The following is a 22,417-nucleotide window of genomic DNA, read 5'->3' on the forward strand; positions in this document are numbered from 1 at the left end:
TGACCAAGTAATGGAGAGAAAACCAGCCATGTTGGATTCACTGAGAGACAGTAGATTGTTCTCCAACATGGTACCTTCAAGAGCAATTTTCAAAGTCTTTAAAACCTATTACCCCATTAGATAGGATGTTTCTGTTTCTATAAGTATGAGAAAATTATATTTCTGCATATTTTATGATAAATGTTATATATCACATGCACTGTCTATATTACTGATAAAAAGAACATTTTATATAAAGAAAATATTTGTATGATTTCTGGCCAATAATGGTGAGTTGTACACATGCTGAAACATAGCTTATTCTATCTGCTATAAATTCAGATATCAGAGCAAATCATTTTTAATATTAATAAACATCGGGTGCCTGGGTGGCTCAGTTGGTTAGGTGACTACCTTTGGCTCAGGTCATGATCCTGGAGTCCCAGGATCAAGTCCCTTATCGGGCTCCCAGCTCTGTAGGGAGTCTGCTTCTCCCTCTGACCTTCTCCCCTCTCATGCTCTCTCTCACTCTCTGTCTCTCAAATAAGTAAATAAAATCTTTTTAAAAAATTAATAAATATGGTTGTTCTAGGAAACAAGAAAGAGATCTCTGTAGACTGGAGTAAGAATATTTCCTTAAAAGGAAAAAACAATGGGAGAACAAATAAAGTTCAGAGCAGTCTGAGCTGTGAAGACAGTAGATAGACAGGAAAGCATTGGGACCCAGGTGAATGCTTGGAAAAAGGTGCTGGCATCTTTATGCCCACACAAGTTGTGTAGTAGCTCGAAGCCACATCTGTACAACCTGTGTAAAATTGGGTGCTGAGAAAGATGCTACCGGCTTTCCATCCCGGCTGAGCCAAGGACAGCAGTATCTCCTGCCATTTAGCTTGGGGCTCTTGCAGCACAGCTTAAATAGTTATGGGAGTCTGGAGCTGGGACCTAGCAGGGGCAAGTCTGGAAATGGAACTGTGAGGAATGCAGCCCTTCATGCCAGGCTTGCAGAGGAGCCAGACTCCCAGTGCAACCTCTGCAGAGGCCCCCACAAACTTACCGTAAGAGATCAGGATGCCCTCGTAGGAGATACCCTGTGGAAAATGAGTATATAGGAACTTCACAAAGCCATCAAAAGAAATGAAATCTTGCCATTTGCGACAACATGGATGGAACTAGAGCGTATCATGCTTAGTGAAATAAGTCAAGCAGAGAAAGACAACTATCATATGATCTCCCTGATATGAGGAAGTGGTGATGCAACATGGGGGCTTAAGTGGGTAGGAGAAGAATCAATGAAACAAGATGGGATTGGGAGGGAGACAAACCATAAGTGACTCTTAATCTCACAAAACAAACTGAGGGTTGCTGGGGGGGGCGGTGGGTTGGGAGAAGGGGGGTGGGGTTATGGACATTGGGGAGGGTATGTGCTTTGGTGAGTGCTGTGAAGTGTGTAAACCTGGCAATTCACAGACCTGTACCCCTGGGGATAAAAATATATGTTTATAAAAAATAAAAAATTTAAAAAAAAAGGCAATAAAGGATAAACAACAAACCTGGTAAACAGAAAAGCTGACAGTGAGAAAAAAAGGAAAAAAAAAAAAGCTGACCGTGAAGAAAACAGACATACTAGTACAATCAGAAAAGGACTTCAATGTAAGCACTCTTGATGCCATTAACAAGATAAGAGATTACAGCCATGAGAGAAGAATGAAAGTTTAAAAATAAGAATACAGGGTTATACCACAGGAACAGATAATTATGAAAACTAAGTAATTAGAAACATTAGCCATAAAAATATAGGTATTGCAACTAAAAAATAAAACTTTAAAAACAAACTGAATAGCAGCGAGCATAGCAGAAGAATAAACCCACTGGAATAATAAAATGAAGTTATCTCAGAATTCAAAACAAAAGATATAAAGAGCTAGAAAAAATGCCTTGGGATATGGATGATAATTTAAGAAACTCTTCCAGAAGAGGATAGTAGGCATACTATAGACAGCACCTTAAAGAAGGATCACTGATAATTTTATAAAACTAAAGAGAGATATGGATTTAAAAAAAAATTCTCTGTGATGAGAAATATTAAGCAAAATAATTATATTTAGACACATAACATTAAAACTTCAGAACATTAACAATCCTAACATTGATAAGGGTAAAAGAAAGTATCTGCAAATGAACAAAGATCAGAGTGAAGACTGATTACTTATCAATGGTTTTGGATGCCAGAGGTCAAAGGGGTAATGTCTTCAAAAATTTGAGGGAAAAAACCCCTTAATTTATAAGTTCATACCTAGCCAAACTATCACTCAGAAGTGATGATGAAACAAAGAAATTTCCAGATTCATAAGGACTCAGAATGTTTATCTCCTCTAGAATGAGTCCCTAAAACAGTAGTGTAGAAGCCAAGATGTGAAGGTGAGCTCTCCCCCCAAAATATATGTCTGTCTGAGTAGAGACTGTATAAAATAACATTAGTAATTCAATTTGACATGGTCAGTAAGTTGGAGATAAAATTTTCAATCAACAATACTATAGGATCTGTGTGAAGAAAGATTGTAAAGGGTGAGTACAAGTATGAGACAAAGAAAACCACATCAGTTGAGACCTTCAGAGTGTCTGGCTCTCCTTTGAAACTCATTAAAGCTATGGACCACTGTCCCCCACACTCAGGCCTGGAGAAATGGCTCAGAGTTTTTGCCTAGGGGGACAGACAGGCTGTAAGAACAATGGAGCTCTTTCTAAGGCAAATGACTTTATTTGGAGAGATTGGAGGGAAGTTCAAGCCTAAAGGCACTTTTAGAAATAATGGAGATTTTGGTGGTAGACAATTAAGAGGGGGCTTAGAGCCCTTGAGAACAACATGCTAAAGCCACAGGTCAGCTATATATTTAACAGAGAGAAACAAGGAAAAATGAGATAAGACAACACCTGCAGGGAGTGGAACAAAAGACTAGCCTCAAAAACTATACCTGTAAAGAAGCTTAAATCTAACTGATTCAGACTGCAGAGCAATTTATTCCCCAAGGTCCTATTAAAACAATAGAGCAGTCAATTGACAATTAGTGGAGCCTGAAAGCTGGGTCTAATAATGATAGAGGAAGACTGACTAAAATAAATGTACAATTTGTATTAGAATACACCAAAATTTTCATGAAGATATGTTGCCATTAGGAGCAAATTTAGGGAGTGGGGGGAAAGGGAAAAAAAAAAAGATGGCACAAAAGGTAACATCAGAAAAATTTTAATTGCATGTAACCATGAGATTTTGAAATATTTTACAATAAAAAATTGTATAAATAAATTTATGCCACTGAATTTTAAAACCTAGATAATATTTTTAAACCCAAGGGGAAAAAATGACCAAATGTGACCCAAGAAGTAGGAAATCTGATAAAGATATTAAATATAAAATAAATCGAAATGGTAGGGTTCTTCATATTTAAAAAATATAAGTGATGGTTTTGAGATAATTTCTATTAATTCTTTAAATAATAAATAATTGTGTCTTATACAAACTGATTTCTGGGAAGAGAAGAAAGAGAGAGAAGGGAAGAGGAAATTTAAAGACCCAGAAATGCACACATATGTATGTATGAAATGAGGTGTTGTCATTAAACATTGAAGGAAATAACAATTCAGTATATAGTGTTAGAACAATTGACTTAGCATTTAAGAAAAAGAAAAACTCCAGTTAGATTCCTACCTCACACCATACATAAAAATTAATTACTGATGGAATAAAGAGAATACAGTAAAAATAATAATAAATAAAATTTAAATTATTGGAGAATTTAATAGAAAAATATCTTCCTGAATTTGGAGTAGGTAAAGCTTTCTTAGAAAAGATATAAACACAAAGATACAAACACAAGTGAAAAATCAATAAAAAAAAATTGACACAATCCAACACATCAAATTTATTTATTATTTTAGAGGGAGCTATGAGCGGGGGGTGGGGGGTGGGAGGGAGAGGGCAGCAGGAGAGGGGAGAGAATCTTAAGTAGCCTCCATGGTCAGCATGGAGCCCTATGCTGGGCTTAATCTCACAGCCCTGAGATCATGACCTGAGCCGAAATCATGAGTGGGAGCTCAACCAACTGAGCCACCCAGGTGCCCCTAGCATATCAAATTTTAAAAACCTACCAACAAGGTCCCCATTAAAGTTAAAAACAAAAAACAACAAAAAACAAAAAACAGTTAAAATACAAGCATTATATTGGGACAAAAATGTTTTCATTATATCCAGTATGTATAAATACATTTTTAAATTTTATTTATTATGCAAACAAAAGGTCTCACATATTTACCACTGAACCAACCTACTAGTGCAGAGGTGAGATATGGAGGAGAACCGTTTTCCCACTAAAACATGTGTATTGTTGAGGTAGGCATGATGTTACAGCCTGATGTGGTAGGAGAAAGGAACTTTGTGTAGCACAAATACGAGTGCCATCTCATGTGGGATTCATGGTAGACCCAGCCTGGCTCTTCTCCTAGGTCTCCTGTTGGAGTGGCACCGGATTATATTACTAATTTCCATCTGAATGCACTGGGGAATGTGAAAATTGTGCTTTTATTTCTTGGCCAGGAATCCCATGACCATTCAAGTCTTATGAGAATACAACTTAGTGGTTAGGGCCAGTGAGCTTGAGGAGCCCTCAGCTCTCAAGGGAAGGTATGCTGGAGCTGATTGTCCCATTTGACTGGTTTGACAGTGCCGTGGGATGGGGTGACCCCAGCAAAGCAGAATGGACTTTCTGAGGTGAGGAGAATGAGCTGTGAGTCTGGGAAGACCATAATGGCTGAAATTCACAGGACACAATAGGGAAGAGGAGAGGCTACACAGAGAGACTTCAGATGGGGAGAGGAAGCTCTTGAGTACTCAGAGTGCACATACATGAGGAAACTTTCCATGGCAGAGAAAGAAGCACCTGAAGGGAATAGAGATAACAGTGCCCAGCATCTACACGTGCCACAAATAGTGCCTAATTTTTACTATCCAGACCAGAAAAACTCAAGATTCACAAGGCTTTGGGTAGAATATGTAGAAAAGGTATGTACTTGACATACTTATAGCCAGACTGATTAGGGGAAAAAAAACAAAACAAAACAAAACAGAGAACACAAATTACCAATATCAAGAATGAGAGTGTGAATATAATTATACATTCTTCAGATGTTCAAAGGATAATAAAGAAGTATGATGAAAAAATTTATGCCAATAAATTTAACAAGTTAGATGAACTGGATGAAGTTTTTGAAGGACATGAAATACCAAAGCTCACAGAAGAAGAAGTCTAGAACCTAAATAGCCCTCTATCTATTAAAGGAATTACATTTATAAGGTTCCTCCCACAAAGAAATCTCGATGTCTGAATGGCTTTACTGGTGACTTTTACCTAGCATTTAAGGAAGAACTGTAAGCCAGTTCTGCACCAACTCTTACAGAAAAACTGAAAAAGAAGGAACACTTTCCAGCTGGCCAGAATTTCTCTGATACCAAAACTAGACTAAGATATTACAAGAATAGAAAACTTTTTAGGGGCACCTGGGTGGCTCAGTTGGTTAAACATCTGCTTTTGGCTCAGGACATGATCTTAGGATCCTGGGATCAAGCTCCACAATGGGGTTCCCTGCTCATCTTGAAGTATGCTTCTCCCTCTCCGTCTGTCCCTCTTTTCACCCCACTCGTGTTCTCTCTGTCAAATAAATAAAATCTTAAAAATAAGAAAACAATAAACCGCTATCTCTTGTGACTATAGATGCAAATATTCTGACTGAAACTTTTCCAAATTTAGTATAGTGAAAGGATAATGCATCATGACCAAATGGAGTTTATCAAAGGAATGCAAGATAGGTGTAACTTTAGAAAATTAATCCATGTAATTCAGAATTTTAACATACTAAAATCAAATAAAAATAAAAATAATTTTAAAAAAATCTCGATAGTCCCAGAAACCACATTTGACCAAGTCCATCATTCCACCATCAGTTCATCAAAAACTATCTGCAGAGTGAGAAAGGGACTCCTTCAACCTGACAAATAGCATTTATGAAAACCTTACAGCTGACATCATACTTCACCCCCTAAGATCAGGAACGGGACCAAGACCACCCTCCTAGTACTTCATCTAAGTTCTATCCAGTGTAACTGGGTAAGCAAAGTGATAGAATGTATCCAGGTTGGGAAGAAAGAAGTAAAATGGTCTTTATTTTCAGACAACATGATTATCTGAAAATCTGGTGGACTATACAAAAGAACTGCTAGAATTCATGAATCAGTTTAGCAGGTTTGCAAAATATATGGTCAATATAATAATATCTTCATGAATACCTAGGTACTTAACCCTTGCCAAGAAGTAGAATATTACCAGTAACCGACATCTAGCATGTGCCTCCTTTTCCATCCCTGTGTTCTAAAAACCCCTCAGTGTTTCACGTATAGTTGAGATGCATGAGCACATACATGTAGACAAAAGAATGAGAAAAAGGTTAGAAGATTGGGAGAATACAGAGCAGTCTAGCAAGAGGATGAGAATGGAGATTAAGTTTGAGTGATACTTTACCTAGCCCTACAGTTTTAATATTTTAAAGGGCAAGAAAGTATAAACTTAAGAAAAAATATTTGCAATAAATATGCCAAATGTTGATACTTGTTGACTCGAGTGGTGGCGGTGTGGGGAGGATTTTTTTTCTTTACTTTCTGTGTTATTTCTTTGTTATTTATGTACCTTTCTATGTTACTTGTCTATGTTTTTTAAATTTCCAGAAACAAAAAGGAGGTGATTGTTATATAACAGCATAAATGAGAAGTCCTGATGTACAGTGGTTTGAAGGAATAGTAGAAGACCTTTCATACTATCATACATGGAGATGTTAGGGATCCGCTGGAATCAGTGCCCATTGTAACTGGTAGAATATATGTCCATTTCTAACCTGCGTCTTTCAAGTACTTTAGTTATGGCCAATTTGTTTGTTTTGCTTTGTGCGGTAGTACTGTGAACCATGCCAAAATTCTTGGCTTAAAATAACAGTCATTATTATAACTCACAAGTCTGGTTTGCTGGGAGATCGAACCACCGGGCTAGGCTGAGCTGATCTCAGATTGATTCATTTGTGTATTTGTAAGTCAACTGGCTTACGGATGTGTCTCTGAGTCTGCTGGGGGCTCTACTCCGCTCTGGGCTTGGCTGATGCACTGTAGCTGTACCTTGTGCATCTCCTTCACCTGGGACCTGCACACAGGCCCTGACGGGACCTCATCATGATTGGGGGTTGCCAAAGGGCAAGGAGAAAGAAGACTACCTTTTTTTTTTTTTTTTTTCAAGCTTTAATTTTTTATTTTTTATAAACATATATTTTTATCCCCAGGGGTACAGGTCTGTGAATCACCAGGTTTACACACTTCACAGCACTCACCAAAGCACATACCCTCCCCAATGTCCATAATCCCACCCCCTTCTCCCAAACCCCCTCCCCCCAGCAACCCTCAGTTTGTTTTGTGAGATTAAGAGTCACTTATGGTTTGTCTCCCTCCCAATCCCATCTTGTTTCATTGATTCTTCTCCTACCCACTTAAGCCCCCATGTTGCATCACCACTTCCTCATATCAGGGAGATCATATGATAGTTGTCTTTCTCTGCTTGACTTAGAAGACGACCTTTTGAGGGGAGGTTTTGAACTGGCATATTGTCGTTTCTGCCTTATTCTATTGGCCAGATTGATTACCACCTCCAGGTTCAGGTTGAAAGCATGGAAAAAAGACATCTCCTAAAATAAAGGAAGTGCAAAGTCACATGGTAAGGAGTTTGACTACAGGTGGAATGGGCATAAAGAATCAGGGCCTTTAATGCAACGTATCCTACATTTCTTGACATAATGTATACTTACATATACATGCATAAAGTAAGACTGATTTTTGCGAAGATTTTTCACTATGTGTCTTGCTCTTTGATTTATGCCATGCTACGTCCTGCTGTGCTATTCCTTTAAAAAGAAAATGCTGGTTGCCACTGGATTATTTTAGGACTCATTAGTGGGTCACAACTCACAGTTTGAAAAATAACCAGTGGGAGCGAACTGCGTTGTGTGAATGGGGGTTTCAGCTCCTTGATTTCCACAGGAAGGATCTACATGAGGATTTGTGCTCACAAAAAGACAGCCAAAAGGAAAGTAGTGAGCACAAAGCCATCTGTGAAGGACAATACATGCTCAAGATGGGAGAGCTGGCAGCCCAGAGGGAGCAGTGCCCTGAGGCCACAGGAATCCTTAACTTTTTTGTGAGGGTGGGGTGTCTTGGGTCATGGATAGCTAGTCTCTAATGAAGGCTGCTTCCAGTCATTTGGGGCCATCCTCCCGCAGGTTGGGAAGGGAAGTTTTTGATCCTACAAGGTTTGTACCAGAACCATCATGGCAGCCTTCGCCCGTGGTGGTGGTGGGGGGCTAAAACCTCAGAGCAAATGTGTTATAATGAGTGTGGGGGTTACCTTGGGGCAGAGGTGAAAGAAGAGAACACGTGTTCTGCCCCTGTGGCTCTTGATCTATTAGCCCAGGGTCTTGGAAGCTATAAGGCCAGGATGTTGTGGGGTCTTAGAAGCCCCGTAGTCTGGGTGAAGTGCTCCCAGGCTTCTAAGTTGTGACGTTGTGCTGCCTGTGTTTGTCACCGTCCTTGCCTCTAGCTCCCATCTAACTCACTGCCTCCTCTATCAATACATTATGACAGAATGAGAATGTACGCAGGTACAGTATCTTTCTCTTCTTCCAGTTTTTTTCTCCAAGGTAATACGTGAATGACTCTGGCATATCTTGAGCAAGTATCGGCTATTTTATAGATGCCAGGCAACGTGCTAAGCACTTTATATACATCATTTCATTTACTTCTCTGGCCATGTTTATGATGTTATTATTCTAGATATATAGGTAAAGAAACCGAGACTGAAATAGGCATTTCTCCACGGTTACCCAGGTTTTAAACGTACAGCCTGAGATTTGAACTGGAGTCTTAGATATTGACCAAGAAACAGAGGAGGCAGACAAAGCACTTAAAACTTGCCAGGGCTAGGATTTTCGTCATGGATTATCCTAGATATACAGGTCAGTAAAATCGTAATGGGATACATCATACAACCTGTCAAGTTTATTCTTAGCTTTATTGAGGTTTGTCTAGCAGCAAGATTTCTAGAGCAGTCCTTGTCTAGTAGAAATCCAGACAAGATTTATGGTCTTGTGTGGTCAATGAAGAAGAAATGCAGTTCACCCAATTTGCACATGCGGAGGCTTTATTATTTTCTTTTCTTTTAAGAAGCATCACACTGTTAAATTGTCTTTCCAACATACCTTAACCTTGAAAGATGGAAGTCCATTATGTGTGCTTGAGGTTCTGGTAGTCGTAGATCTGACTTAATTCTAGAAAGTATTTCAGGTGTTTGGTGACCAGTTATCTAGACCATTGTGTCCTTAAACATCCGTTAGCCTCCCCTCCCCCGACCCCCAGTCTTTACTGACTTGTTCATTAATATCTTTGAGATTCTAATTCAGAGGGGTAGAGACTTGAGTTTCATCTGTCTGGACTCTCCTTCCACCTTCCCTGAGGCTGTGTACAAGTGCCCCGGCCTCGTGGGGCATTTAGTTCCCACTATTTTAAATTCCTATTTAGTTCCCAACCTGGCACCCCGTGAGATATCCTTCATCTCATTAGGTCCTTGGCCAACTGTCTGCCGATGTGCTGGCCCTTTTGTTTCCAGTGGCTTTATCCCTGTGTGACACGAAACTCTAAGAAGGTATCTGAGGCATCTGCTTAGGCTCTTCTTACATCCACTTAATTATTTGGGGCCATGACACCTTCTCAGTCTCCACCCAGACGATGAGGAAAATATCCCTTTGTTTTTGAACATCTCAAACCAATACTGGGTTTTTTGCCAGCTCTCCAAGACACAGCCCAAGGCACATTGCCTAGCAACCCCTCCCTGGGAACCTCTCAAGTCTAAGCTCTCACCACCTCTTCCAGTCTCCTGACTTTATATTTAGCCCTTCCGTTTTCTAGCTTCAGTACCTCTGTCTTTCCTAAGTGTTGGTCTTTTGAAATCCAGGAGCCAGGGAGTAAGTGCTTTTTCTCTGTTCTCTCTTACTTGTCTGGATCATTCCTCTGAATCAGTAAGCACAGAGGGTCTCAACCCCTGCTTGAAGGCTTAAAAGGAGGTGTGTGTAGTGTAAGCCCTGACGGCTGGCTTTCCTTTTTGTAATAGGAGTGCCTAATAAGTTAGGCCTCAGAGCTTTGGTTGCTGGGGCATCCACTTCAAAGAGGCGTTCATTTCAAAGATGGTTATCTCCAGTAAACACCTCTCCAGCTGCTAGATGAAGAGTCAGGCCACCTCTCCCTGCCAGACTTCTTTGTTTTAGAGCTCTTGGTTGGTTTTGATAACTGAGCATTTGGGCTGCTTGAGTTTTGTCTTCTCGTACCTTAAATTCCCACCCTGAACTGCAATAGAAGCAGAATCCCATGCACTCAGGCCCATGCACTCACTCCCTACCAGTGACCTCACTGGGTGCTCCTTGGTGTATAAATAATATCCCAGTCATATAAATAAACTTTTTTTTTTTTTCTCAGAGTTCCCTGGTGGTTTATTGCTGATGCTGTTTTACAGTCATCATAAAAACCACAAGGGCCAGTCCAGCCACAATATTGGTTACCAATAGTCTGAGATCAGCACACAAGGAGGTGGGTGAAGGGAAGGTCTAGGACTATAGACAAAGGGAGTTATAGGGGTTATCAAAAAATGGTTTGTGTTTCCTGATTACTGGGTCTCATTTGTATGCATTATCTAGACTATCTGACCTTTAGGAGCTGCATCCTTAAAGCAGAGAAATTGGGGCTCACTTGTTTTCAAATTTGACTTTGGGGAACCTAAGGCACTGTTGGCTGGCAGTAGAGCACCCACCACCCAACCCCATCTTCGCTTTGCAGCTAGTACATCTCTCCTTGCTTTGATCATGTTACATATTGAGCTTGGTAAACATTTCTCTTTTTTTTTTTTTTTTAAGATTTTATTTATTTACTCATGAGAGACAGAGAGAGAGAGAGAGGCACAGAAGCAGTCCCATAGAACAGGGAGCCCGATGCAGGACTCAGTCCCAGGACCCTGGGATCATGACCTGAGCCAAAGGCAGATGCCCAACCAACTGAGCCACCCAGGTACCCCAAATATTTTTCCTTTAAAGAAAGGGTTAAAAAATGTTTGAAGCCCATTCCACTTGACTTTAATACTCTGTATTTAGCATGGTGGTTAGTAATACAGACCCTTGCCTATGACCCCACTGACCTCCAACCTCTACTGATGCCTAAGATCCACCAAAGTCTATTTGAAGGGAACAAGGTTGGTTGATGAGAGGAAGAAAAGAGAAGCATGCATCCAGCCCCCACAAGGTCCCTGGAATTTGCAGAGGAAAGATTCAAGTCAGAAGTTGATAGTGAGCCTGTGAACTTCTGAGAACAAGGGGATTCCATACTCCTAAATGATGAAATACGGCACAGAGCAGGACCCCGCTGGCCCTTAGCTGGCCCTCCTCCTCTGTAAGGAGCCTGGCACCCTTCTGGCACCCCAAAGATTAGAAGTATTGGAGGCATCCAGAGATCCTCCTTGGTATGGACAATATTTTCTAATGACATACAGAGTCGCCAAACAAATACCTGATAGGAACCAAAGAAGCCCGAGAAAAAGAAGATATGCTCTGTAGTCATTGCCACTGACTCATTAGTTTATAAATGCTTCTTGAGGATTCCTAGAAATAACAGGGGGACTTTTGGGGAAGACACTGAAGTATAGGTTCTGCTTAGCTGGGATACACTTAGCCATTACAGGACTGTCTCCAAAACAAATAATGCTGAAGAAAGTTTTTCTAATCTAGAAAGAAACATATACATTCAAACAAATACCACTGCAATTACTCTTGTTATTTATGTAGTAGGACAACTTCCAGCTGAAGGAGTAATCCACCTGAATAAGCATTTCCATGGTGTTACTTTTATATCTGAACAAGAATTCTGGTTTTGTTCCCAGCCTCCCCTCTGACTCATCATTGTGAAACTAAGAAATCATTTAGCCTCTCAGCACCTCAGAATCTCTCTTCTGTGAATGAGGATAATGGGTAAACCTTCTCTTGCTTCACTGAATTGTTGTGAAGTTTAATTAGATAATGTTTGTACAGCCCTTTGAACTCTACTAATTAAATTGATGTTTAAATATGGTGCTTCGTTTTATCAGGATGCCTTGACTGAACCATTTCATAAAGACTTAAAGATGACTGTGATAGGAGGATTCATAGGGGAAGGATTTTTTTTTTTTTTTTTAATTCATGTGAACTCAATTCTGAGATCGTCAAACAGGCATCTGAAAATACTCAGTTGGAGTTCTCACTAAGATGAGTAAGGATATAGCCTCATATTTGCTCAAGGGGTAATGGTTACACTTTCATATCAGGGTAAACTTAGCACCTAGGCTGTACTTACTGTGCTCTGTGTGTGCTTTAGGTGTTGGCATGGTTTTTGTTTTTGTTTGTTTGTTTTTTAATTTTATTTATTTATTAGAGAGAGAGAGAGAGAGAGACAGAATACAAGGAGGGCAGCAGAGGCACAAGCAGATGCCCCACTGAGCAACGAGACCTATGCAGGACCCTGACATCATGACCTGAACCAAAGTCTGATGCTTAACTGAGTGAGGCACCCAGGCACCCCATGGTGGCATTGTTTTTAAGGTCTTACGTTTATTCATTATATTTTACAAAGAAAACACTGGTGATTTATTTCACATATGTCATATAAGGATTCACACAATAACAGATTTGGAGTCACCTAGTAAGAAATTCATAGCTTTTGAAGTAGCGTGATTCAGTGTAGCTGGCCCAAGGGTTAGCCTACTTACCAATTAGAGATTTCCACCCACAAGAGAGAAATCTTAGACATGTCAGAAATCCTCTTATTAAATTTTCTGATGAGAAAAGTTTACCCTGAAATAATTATCCCAATTATTTCTGAAAATGTTTTAATAATATGTCTTTTTTTCTCTCAGAAATAAATTCATAGATGGATTAATTGGCTTGGGGAAAAAACACACAAGCCTTCCTCTGTAAACCTGCCTTGGGCTTTAGTATATAATTATATTTGTAAGCTGGAATTTTTTAATGATGATATCATAAGTATATGGCAATTAAATTTCATATGTTACTGAATATCCCAGAATATAGAATTGAAGTGTTTTATCAGGAACTTGGACAACTGATAAGAGTTTTGAAAACTATTAAATATTAAGGTAGGAGTTTGCAACAGCAAATGCTTCTGTAAAATCTAATAGCTAGTTTATTAAACTTGTAATGTTTCTTCTGTCGTATGTACTTCAGGAAGATATCTGCTGCTGGACCAGCATAACATAAAAGCACTTTGAACTGTTAGAAACTTCAAATTCAGCTTCTGATTCCTATCTTCTGAAATGGGTGTTCTGCCCTGAATCGTCATCTGAATGAAAGCGTAGAATTCCTGGGATTCTATAGGCCCTAACTGAGGGCTTGGGAAAAGTGCGAAGTGCCTTGGTAAACTCTGGGCGTAATGACCCAGGTAGGTATAGTGTTGATATCTTAAGAAGAACGCAAATAAGTATTGATTATTATGAACTAAAGGGACAGGAAAGAAAACAAAATAGAGATCTAAAAGCAAAATATATTGCCTTGGGAGGCACAAAGACAAAATCGAATTTGAGCTTGCTGCTATATGGAAACGGATATTCTATTTCTGGCTCTAAAATTCTGAATGAACCTCTATCCTCACCCACTGGGATTTTTAACTAGGAGGATGAATGTTCTAAGAAACAGTCAATTCTCTATTAGTTTAAGTCTAACTTTCAGCTTATTTTGGAAAACAAAACTTTTCCAGGTATCGGAAAATCTTTAACACTGGCTTTCAGCTCAGAACAAGACTAGATCTTAAAACCAAAGCAGTTTTCCGTGTACTGTGGGGGATTTAACTTTGCGGGGTTCTGGCCAGCCAGGAGCTAAAAGAACAACTCGGAAGGAAATGGCGGAAATAGCTGAGGGAAGAGGAATAATAGGATGAAGCTTGTTAGGGTTGTGTTGAAATTTGGAGGAATCTAGAAGACAGACCTTTTTTAGGTTTTTATCTTTTGTTTGCCATGGCCAAAACATCTTTTAAGGGAACAGTTACAGAATCTGAATACCTTTGAGTACTTCTGCAAAAACATTAAAAAATGCAGACCACTGGATGGATGGAATTTTATTCCTTTAGGTCCTAAAAAACCTCTCCAACGAACACTTTTGTTCACCTCAAAATTTCTTTAGAATGGCTGTTATAGTTTTCAGTTATCCTTGGTGAAATGATGCCATCTAGAAAGAGGTAATAAGGATTTGGGATACGGTATAAATGCATGTCAGAAGCAGGAGTCTGTATCAGAGGGGAGAATGGTGTTGGCTTTAGAGTGAGGCAAATCCAGGAGAGTCTGGGGCTGGTCAGTTGAAAGTGCTATTTGTACACCTTGTGCCTCACTCCCCCACATCTAATGGCTGGCCCCTCTCCAGTTGCAAACCTGACCAATTTGCGGTTCTCCCCCAACACAAAGGTTTGGGGAAATTGCACGAACAAAACAAGGTTCTTGTTTTATGAAGAATGTCCTCATGAAATTTAACTTAGTGACCTGAGGCACAGTTCTTCCACAGGATTTCCCAAAATTCAGAAGAAACTCTCTGAATTTCTCAGTTCTTGGAGCTGATTTGAAGAATGGATTTATCCAGGTTACTCACATCTCCTCCCTGTGAACTTCTCCCATGTAGAGATACAACAAAAATGACAGGGACATAGGCAAATTTCATTTTAAGTAGTGAGACTGATCTCTACTAAGGATAAAATATTTTTAACTGATTAAGTAATCAAAGGATTCTTAAAAAGGGTTCCTTACTCTTGGAGACAAAATAAGTTCAGCATTTGGGGAGCTTTAATAAAAGGAACCAAAGTTCAGACTCAGTAAAAGACTTACCTCATCATTCCAGGGAGACCAATAGTTCCCTATCCCAGCAAGAGGCTCAAGAGGCCACAGAAGTACCCATAGTTTCTGAGTTGAGATCTTGAATCATGGCCAAGAGTGGTTACTGATGAGATCTTCGTGGATCTCCACTATTGTTGAATTTTGGCTCTCCCTAAATACCCAAACAATCCATTGATAAAACTATCTAAGCTTATGGTTACAGAGTTGTGGGAAGATACTGTCTTGGCGGTCTATTAGGAAGAGTGGTGTCCTGTACCTTCCTACAATCATCAACCCTGTGAAGGTTAATTCTGAGCATCTCTTTCTAATTCCATGTTCAGTTGATGTCGCTTGCCATCTTGAGGTCCTATGGTAGGGGTATTTATGCCATAGAAGAGTTTTTATACCACAGAAATGATCAAATTCCACAAATCAGGGATTCGCCCCCCCCCCAACAACTCCCTGGGAGCCAGTTTACCTTAGTAGTGTCTTGGAGTATGGAAGTAAAGTTGGGATCTTTAGATGTTGGAATTAGTTTTAAGGCAAGTCTTTCAATGTGTAGGCTTGCATAGGATTGGGTAAGGAACATAATACAAAAGTTTAGGATTGGTGGGTACAACAAGGTAAAGGATTTTGAAGCAAGGATTTTTCAAGGGTCTTGGAGAACAAATACTCATGTGATACTATCTACTCAAAAGCTAAATAATTAGATATTAATTAAAATGAGTTTCTTAATAACTTCCCAGGACAGTGAAATTAATTACAACTTCGATTTTCTGAGCAAGAGTTTCCTGGAATAATAGTCATGTTGATGAAGACAGTGGAATAGTAAAGTCATATTAATGTATACAGTAAGCTATGTGGGTGTGGATGGTTTCGGTTCTCACATACAATGCTTGAGCCTTCAAATTATATAAGAATTAAGGATAGGTTTCCATGGAATTATCAGCAAAATAAATAAATAAATACATAGATAAATAAATATCATAGGAAATAGTTATTTGAAATCACTATTCATTTTCAACTTAAAAAAAAAAAAAAAACTCTCTGACTCCACATCCTAATAGCATTTAAAACCTGTTGGTGTTTAAATATTTAGCAAATATTTAAATAGCTTTTAATTCTATTTCACTGTCATCAAATATAAGAATTTAAATATATCACATTTGTATATTTGGGGAACTAAGTATATCTTGTCTAAGAAATTTCTTTTCAGTGTATTTAAATATATAATTAATGAACAACTTTATACTTCCAATCATTTGCCTCTACAAGACAACAATGTAAATAGATGCCTAGGAGTATTTATAATATCTGAGACAGATTTTTTATGTACATTTGTTATAATTTGAGCACTAAATATGGTTTATATTATTTTTTTCTTTTCTTTAATAGAATGATAGGATGAGAATCAGATCCTTGATTCTGCAAAGATCAGAAATGAATTAGTTGAGAGAGAAAGAAAGGGACATTTAATTTGACTATACAACAGACAATGTTTGAATCATAGAAATGGAAGGCATTACTAACCTTCCCAGATCAATTCCTTCTTTAACTGATTGTGAATATTTCTAGTGAGGAATAAGGGCATTATACAGTTTCTCATTGTAAAGCATTTTTTTCTTTCTTTCTTTCTTTTCCTTTCTTTAGGTTTGTATGATTTATTTATTTTTTAAATTAACATAATGTATTATTTACTTCAGGGGTACAGGTCTGTGAATCATCAGTCTTACACACTTCACAGCACTCACCATAGCACATACCCTCCCCAATGTCCATAACGAGCCACTCTATCCCTCCCCCAATCCCCCAGCAACCCTCTATTTGTTTCCTGAGATTAAGAGTCTCTTATGGTTTGTCTCCTTCCAGGTCCCATCTTGTTTCATTTTTTCCTTCCCTTCCCACCATGAACCCCTGCCCTGCCTCTCAAATTCCTCATATCAGAGAGATCGTATGATAATGGTCTTTCTCTGACTGGCTTATTTCGCTCAGCATAATACCCTCTAGTTCCATCCACATCATTGCAAATGGCAAGATTTCTCTTTTTGATGGCTGCATAGTATTCCATTTTATATATATACACATCTTTATGTGGAACATTATCTTATTCTTAAAATATTCTCTGTAATGAGCTGAAGGCTATTCCTTGTGTTCCCTCCTTCTTTCATTCTTACTTCTGAAAACATTTAGAGTAAATCTACCCTATTCAGTTTAACCGATTGATGACACTACCACAATTATTGGGCTTTGTTTTTGTTTTCAGTTGCTTGGTTTCTTTGGTTTGTTTTTCCTGAGATAAGCAGCCTGAGATTGTTCAACCATTCTTCTATTTCAGAGGTATTCAGTGTGTGGACCAGTATACTGGTCCATGACTCTTTCTTACCCTCTGGGAACCACAGGTCCACAAGGAGAAAAGGCTCCTGAGCTGGAATATACATCAGCATCCTGCTTCCTTCACTGACAGAGCCTTGCTATGAAAAAAGAAAGCTCGCTGAATTAAACAGTGTGTTTAGTGAGAGAATTGTTTTACATCATGGCATGAGCTTGTTTACCCTGTTGCAGACTGGTAGTAAACAGTTAAACCAACTAGTTCGATAGCACTTGCTCCACATGACATGAGTTCTGGATCCATTCTAATCATTCTTCTCTAGAGTAGCCACTAGAATTCAACCAGTCCTTCCAGAGAGACTCCGCTGAAAACATAGTGGAAAACATTATACCCTTGTATCTGGACTCTGTTTGCCTTAGAATAGCCTAATTGATTAATTGACTGATTGATTTTTCTTTTAGAGAAGGAAGAGGGGAGAGACAGAAGGAGAGGGAGGGAGAGAATCTCAAGTAGACTCTATGTCCAGCCCAACACCTGACACAGGGCTTTATGAGATCATGACCTGAGCCAAAATCAAAAGTAGGATGCCCCACTGACTGAGCTACCTGGGCATCCCTGGTTTTTCATGAATTTTTATTTATGTATTTATTTTTAAAGATTTTATTTATTTATTTGACATACAGAGATCACAAGTAGGCAGAGAGGCAGGCAGAGGTGTGGTGGGGGAAGCAGGCTCCCTGCTGAGCAGAGAACCTGATGTGAGGCTTGATCCCAGGACCCTGGGATCATGACCTGAGCCAAAGGCAGAGGCTTTAACCACTGAGCCCCTCAGGTGCCCCTTTCATGAATTTTTAATCAAGTGCAACACCTGGTCAGAATTATACATTTATCTCCTCTTTAAATTCTCTTGTTACTTAACAGTCCCCATCCCAAAGTGGGCTACGTATTAACTGCTCTGATTTTGTTCATTTACACATATAGGCTGTGCAGCTACTGCTGTGTTCAAAAACCAAAACATCTCAATCCCTTTAAACAGCCACCTTTTTTTTTTTTTTAATTTCTCATTATTTTGTGTTGAGCTGGTCAGTTATGGTGACCTTGGCTTGTTTCTTCTGAGTTTGACTGAGCTTTCTCTAGCATCTGCCTTCAGCTGGTTAGCTAGAGTCTAGTCTACAATGGCCTCAGCTGAAATGACTCAGCTTTCCTCCACAGGATTTGTATAGTCCAGTAGGCTATCTTGAGTTTATTCTCATGGCTGTCACAGGGTTCCAAGAGATATCAGAAGAATGCAAGACCTCTGTAAGATTAGCCCCAGAATAGAGTAGAGCAGAGAAAGGCAGAAAATAGACCTGGAGGAGAACAAAGAAGAAATCACCATCATGGTGCCAGTGTGTTCTTCCAAGTTCTTTATAAAAAATTTTTAAAATGACACCAACAAATACCTTTCATAGAAAACCTTTATAGAACTTCTTACAGATGCATTGATCAACAGTTTTAGAAAACATTATTTAACTATCCCTGACATACCAATGAGAGCTTTTATCCAACCATGTTTCTCCATCATGTTAATAAGGGTTTAGTGAAAAATTTTGTCAAATTTGATGCTGCAATTAAGAAATCATCCAGAATCTTGGAACACTGGAAAAAATAAAATAAAATCACACACACAAAAAAAGTTAAAAGTTAAAAATAAATTAATTAATAAATAAATAGAAATCATCCAGAGTTTTCTGAACAGAAATGATCATCACTACATTTAATTATAATAGCAAAATATTAGAAAGATTTCAGAACTGTATAACTTATTATGTTAATCTATATAAGAAATTATTTCATGTGGGTTTTAAGTTTCAAATAATTGATAAAATGGGGAGATGCTCACAATTTAATTTTAATGACAGAATGGTAGGATACATAAACACAATATTGGCAAAGTTATAGGTATCATATTTTATATATAACATATAAATATTTATATATCCTAGAAAAACAATAAAAATATACTTACTATCTTTGAATGTCATGATTATGTGATTTTTATTTTCATCCTGAACTTAAGATTTTTTCTAGATTTTTCTAAAATGGACATATCGATGTCATCCTCAGAAAAAAATTAATCATGTATTTAAGGTCTTTCCATTTTGTAATTTTCCTGAGAACTAAAGTCAAGCATGCATTTCTTTCTATTTTGAAAATTGTTCATTTGATTATTGTGAGTCTGATATTCTCTAAGAAAACATAATGAACAACTACAGCTGGGAGGGAAATTTGAATCTTTCTCAAAAGCATAGTAGCTGGATTTTAATACCTGTTTCATCAACGTTTTCATCTTTAAAATATTTCCTGCAGCTATATCATATATCAATATATATGTCCTTTTTTCCTTTTTAAAGAGAATATTTACTTTTATTAACCATCTGTACAACTTCCATTCAGATCACTACAGCTTAAAATAGATCACTACCCTTTTGGAGCTCTGCAGTAACTAAGAACAGTGGATAAAATCCATACAACAGTTCAGAAAAGTTCACACCACCCTCAGTTCAGAACATGATTCACCAAGCTTAGATTATATAAAAAGAATGATTAGAAATTAAATACCTCAATAAGGTATTTTTAATTAATTAATTAATCAATTAATTAGTTAATTAATTTGTGAGCACTAAAAGTCTGAATTTTAAACTGATTCTTGGACTGGGGGCTCACATCCCTCAACTCATTCAACTTTAGCACTGGTCTCATCCCCAGTGGCTTCTCCAGAACAACTACTTTCATCGTGAAGCTCCATGAGCTTTCCCAACTCAAACTTGGCCTTCTTCAGCGTTTTTACTTTTCTAACAAAGAAAAACATCATGCAGTGAATAAATAGATTGACAAGGCCATTCTGTGTCTTTCCTGAGGCTATCCGGAATCAATTTCTTGGCCACTTCTTTCAAGTTTTTTCTGCACCTCTCATGTCATGATTTCCATCATCTTTTTCTGAATTTGGTGTGCCTGTCGGTGCTGAGCAAAATCTGATTGTTGTATTTTTCAGTGAAACCAACACAAAATAGACAAAGTAGTCTTGACATCAACATGAGCTTCAGTCATGGTCTGCTGGTTTTTGACCATGGAGCACATTCTGTTGTGGATAAGATCCATTCCATGGAAATTAGTAAGGCAGTTTTTACCCTGAACATCCTCAGTAATTAGCTTGAATTTTCTAAGTACAATTTCATCATTCTACAGATCAGCAAGGCTCACTTTAAATACACGGCCCTTGAGGCCATCAGATCCTATTTTGGTTCTTTGTGTTCTTGTAACTAATGTTTTTCCAAAATTTCTTGCATTGGTCATAGCTGGTGCTTTCACATCATACCAGCCTTTCTTCGAAAATGGATCAACCGCTTTCTTCTTGGCTCCCTTTTGCCACCTTTCATAAGGTGCTTGTTCTTGTTGACCGCCGTGGCACTGCTCAGGGAGTCAAAGGCTATGTTTTCTTTTTCTATTGGATTCCAAGAAGAAATAGGATTTATGACTATCTTTAGAACAGTACTTAGTATCTATGCTAGACCTGATAAAAAGGAAGAAGTTCTATGGGCTAGGATAAGAAAGCAAGAGAAAAAACATATTTCAAACATCAGTGCCTCATTGGTTATATTATTACGTGGTTGAGGAACCTATCAGATAGCTACATCTATTTTAGCTCTGATCATTTCCTTATGGCTTTTAAACTTTTTTAAAAGATTTTATTATTTATTTATTTATTTGCCAGAGAGAGAGAGAGAGAGAGAGAGAGAGAGCTCAAGCAAGCACAGGCAGGGGGAGCAGCAGGCAGAGGGAGAAGCAGACTCCCACTGATCAAAGAGCCAATGTGGGACTCTCCTGGGATTATGACCTGAGCTGAAGGCAGACACTTAATCCACTGAGCCATCCAGGCATCCCAGCCTTTAAATTCTTATTTGTACTAAAAATCATATGTCGACAAAGTGACATTTAAGCCATCTGAAATGTTTATTAATTTTTTTAAGATTGTGTTTATTTATTTGACAGAGACAGAGAGATACTGAGAGAGGGAACACACTCAAGGGAGTGTGAGAGGGAGAAGCAGGCTTTCCGCTGAGCAGGGAGCCCAATGCGGGTCTCAGTCCCAGGACCCTGGGATCACGACCTGAGCTGAGGGCAGCTACTTCATGACTGAGCCACCTAGGCACCCCATGGAATGTTTAAATTAATAGTTTAAATGTAGTAGAAAGCCTCTGACAACACAGCATGTGTCTTTTTCTTCCAAGGGATGTAGAATGTGAAAATGAGTAAATCACCTCCTAGACACCGTGGTTGTAAAGATGGCCGCAAAATCTTTGATTTTTCTCTCACTAAAAAGTGGACTCTCTGTCCTTGAAATCCAAGTGGATTCTGTCACTGGCTAGCTGATAGAATATGACAGAAGTGATACTGTGCCAGCTCCCAGTTTCCATCCTTGAGCTAGTGGCAACTTCTGGTCCCCGTTTCTTGGAACACTCATTCTTGAAAGCCAGCTGCCGGGAAGCCCAAGCCACAGGAGAGGCCACGTCTGAATGCTCCAGCTGATAGCCCCCACTGAGCTCCACCAAGCACGAACAGCAAGTGCAGCCCTGTGAGTCAGCCATCTTGCACAATCAGCCCAGTCACATCTTAGGATAGCTCCAGCCTTAGCCACCGTCAGATTCCAGCTCTATGAAAGACCCCCAAGGAAGACCCAGCTCCTGAGCTCAGTCAACCCACAGAACCGTGAAATGTAATAATGAAGTGTTGTTTTAAGACACTAAGTTTGGGGATGGTATCTTAGTAATTAACAAAAATAATTGGAATATTAACCCCTGTTAGCTGGCACTGTCAGTCTTGAAATAAAGTTAAGAAAATCGTTCTAGAAAATGAACGGCAACGTAAGACGTAAGTTATCTTTCACTGCAGTGGAGAAATAGTGAGTAGAGCTGAGTATATCATATACCTTTCCAAGTCATATACAAACATAGTGAATCAAAGAAATCAAGAAAGAATAAAAAGAAAGTCCAAGGTAACATTGTGTTTAGAGTTGATGTGACACCATGACATGGGCAGTACT

The 22,417-nt window shown here is 38.7% G+C and overlaps 1 protein-coding gene across 3 annotated transcripts in view; it reads left to right on the forward strand.

The window, feature by feature from the left end:
* The window catches only part of MTHFD2L (methylenetetrahydrofolate dehydrogenase (NADP+ dependent) 2 like), a 126,460-nt gene that overhangs the window by 73,754 nt on the left and 30,289 nt on the right, over positions 1-22,417 (forward strand). Inside the window, exon 7 of one of the 3 annotated variants that reach the window (XR_004283498.1) lies at positions 13,375-13,588. The exons of the other annotated variants lie outside the window; for them this stretch is intronic. The gene's annotated coding sequence lies outside the window, so the exon portion shown is untranslated. The remainder of the gene's footprint in view (positions 1-13,374; positions 13,589-22,417) is intronic. 3 annotated transcript variants of the gene reach the window in all.

Source organism: Mustela erminea, chromosome 2 (assembly GCF_009829155.1).
Source record: "Mustela erminea isolate mMusErm1 chromosome 2, mMusErm1.Pri, whole genome shotgun sequence".
Classification (NCBI taxonomy): domain Eukaryota; kingdom Metazoa; phylum Chordata; class Mammalia; order Carnivora; family Mustelidae; genus Mustela; species Mustela erminea.